The sequence below is a fragment of the Myotis davidii genome, unplaced genomic scaffold (assembly GCF_000327345.1).
Source record: "Myotis davidii unplaced genomic scaffold, ASM32734v1 scaffold967, whole genome shotgun sequence".
Taxonomy (NCBI): domain Eukaryota; kingdom Metazoa; phylum Chordata; class Mammalia; order Chiroptera; family Vespertilionidae; genus Myotis; species Myotis davidii.
Genome location: NW_006383014.1, coordinates 2,817,098 through 2,820,255, shown reverse-complemented (window position 1 = coordinate 2,820,255; position 3,158 = coordinate 2,817,098).

Below are 3,158 nucleotides of genomic sequence, written 5' to 3'. Positions count from 1 at the left end.
TCACGGCCACTGGCCTGGGATCTAGATCCCTGTCCGGGCAAGGCTGGCCCCTGGGACTCCGTGATCATGAGAAATCAGGGAGCACAGCGAATTGCCAGGGATGCACACTGCACCCCCCGCGAGCCCAGGGTCCAAAGATGAGCAAGACAAGGTCCACCGCCCCTGAGCAGCTCACTGCCATTGATGCATACATGCGTTCATTTCTTCACCCAAGCAGCCCATTCTTACAGTCATCGTATCATTTTTATTCTAATGACGGAATATTGAGTGACTGTGCCAGGCGCTACTCTAGATCCTGCCCAATGTTGGCGACAAGCGCACACACACAAAAAAAACTTCATTATGAGACATAATGACCAAGCCTCCTTGTGAACACTTGACCTTGACACTGACTTACAGAGCAAAAAACAAGTAACTTCTACCTCCCCAATGAAGTCTTCATTTAACCCAAGTAAAAGCGATTTATCCTTTTTTTCTTGCGTTTTCACTTCTCCAATGGCGTTTGATACTGTACCTATATGTTTGTGAAACTATCAGGTTTCCTGTTTCACCCTGGATTGTTAACGTGCCAAGCATTTAGGACTCAAGTTTTAGTTTCCTTACAGGAGGTAGCACCATGCCTTCATATAATAGTGGTACTTTCATTGTTGAATTAAGTGGCTCCTGGAATCCCCTCTCACCAACTCTTTCTCATTAACATACGAAATGACTTTCCGGAAAAACTTGTGCGAACACTTATGCACTTCTTCATATCCTTCCCTCATCTCAGTCCAAACTGGCTTCCTCCACCTTCTCAAGGTCATCAAATGACCTTGTTGTCAAACATGAAGATCAATTCTTAATAAACTGTAGTGAGAGAATCTGAAGAGAGCAGAAAGGAAGGTTTTTAAAATTAGAAATTAAAACTTTTTTAAAAACTTAAATATTTCAGTTATTCTACAAAAGTAAAAGAGTAGCAATTCTACGAATAGATGAAAAAAGTACACTTGTGATCTTTGCAAAACCTAAGTGAAATGGTTTAGTTAAAAGGCATTTTAAAAATAATACTTTCTTAAAATAACTGTAATAAAAACAATTTTAATAAGCACAATGAATATATCAATTTATGAAAATTTTTTTGAATATATATATATTTTTTTATTGCTTCTTAGAGAATGGGAGAGAGAGAAACATCAATGTGAGAGAGAAACATTGATTACTTGCAATTGATTACTTGCCTCCCACACACACACACCCTGACTGGGGATTGAACCCAAAACCTGAGCATGTGCCCTGGCTAGGAATCAAACCAGCGACCTTCTGGTGCATAGGATAACAACCAACTGAACCACACCAACCAGGGCAAATATATATAAAATTCTGGATCCTTCAAGATAAGACAAACATCTTTATGTAGATTATATTAACTAATTTATAGGAATTAAGTCACGATTACATATCTGATCCTAGTCTAAACTAATTAACCTAACTCTGTTCCACGGCTACAACCTACATCCTCTGGTCATTAATGTTAACAAAAAAGACACACACAAAAAATTGGTTGAAACCTTTATTCACAACGGTCTGAAAGCAAAAAATAAATTAATAAAATCTTATTAAAATGATTCTATAGCCATCATGTAACTTTATGGAGAGGAAATAGTACTTATATCTAGGCAACAGTCAGAATTTTGATCAACATGAATGTCTGGAGGTATTTAAATATATAAAGCAAATATCAAAAATATAAGTCTTTGTTTTACTATGGTTGCAAATATCAAAAAAATTCTATATGTGACATGGCATCAGAGTTAAGTTAAAATGCTGACACACTGAGCTCAAAAGATTCACCATCACTGCTCTATTAGATTGTAGATCCTAAAATGTTTTTCAAAAGTGGTGGCTTTGTAATGTGTCAACTTAAGTAAGCTAAACTATAAGGCAGACTCTCCCATAATAAAAGGGAGAAATTTCTTTCGTGCATGTATCACAATAGCTGTATAATTTTATTATTTCCTTATGAAACAAAAATGCTTATTCTATTAACCTTTGAAGTTCAGATGGTTCAACAAGATGAAATCCTAATGAGACAGAGTTGTGGGATAATTCTAATGACCTTAGATCTTATAGATTCTTAGACCAAAATAAAAAATTCCAGATATCTGATTTAAGACATGTTATTGCTTCATGGCATTAAAAACAATAGCTTTCTTTAGGAAATGGTGAAAAGAAGAATTTTCCCCAGAGTATTCTTCCTCAAATTAACACCATTCTGTTTCCTAACACTTGCAGTTATCTATTGAGAAAACCTAACATGTAGTTCTGAGGGCCCTCTTGCTAATAGCTTTCTTAATTCTGATAGTATGTCTAGCTGCCAAAAAGTTATGTGAATCCTGATTTGAAGAAGCCAGTAGTAATATTAAGCATTTTTAGAATATGAAATGTTTACTTAAAAAATATTGAAACTTAATTGTTTTTGGGTTTTTTTGTAAATTGCATCTTAAAATGTTACTGAAAGGAATTCTAGGGACAAAATAGGTAGTTTAGGGAATAAAGAGGGGCCATGGGGGAAGAATGCATAGGTGAGGGCTTAGAGCTTCCAGAAGGCACACACTCACAGAGGACAGAAAAATGCCACAGTATAAGGGGAGAGGAAGGCATACATTCACAGAGGATAAAGAAAAATCACAGAGTACCAGGAAGAAGGAAACATACTTTCACAGAGGATAGGGAAATGCCGACAGATGCCAGGAAGAGGGAAAACATATTTTCACAAGAGATAGAGGAATGTTGTAAGATATGGGAGAGAAAAAGAGGAGGGCACCACTTTAGATTTGGACTTTGACACTGATATTCTGCAAAAGAGTGACCAATTAGAAAAGCACAGGTCATAAAATGGGGAAGGGGTCCAATTAGAAGGGCACAGGAAGGGACAAAGAACCCGCCTTGGCTGGCCTGGGGCCTGTGGGCTGGGAGCAGCTCCTGCATTGAGCATCTTCCCCCTGGTGGTCAGTGTGCCTCATAGCAACTGGTCATTCTACTGTTCATTCTACCGTTTGGTCAATTTGCATATTAGGCTTTTATTATATTGGACTAGGGGCCCGGTGCACGAAATTCATGCCCTGTGTGTCGGGGAGGGGAGTGTCCCTCAGCCCAGCCTGCCCCCTCTCACATACTCG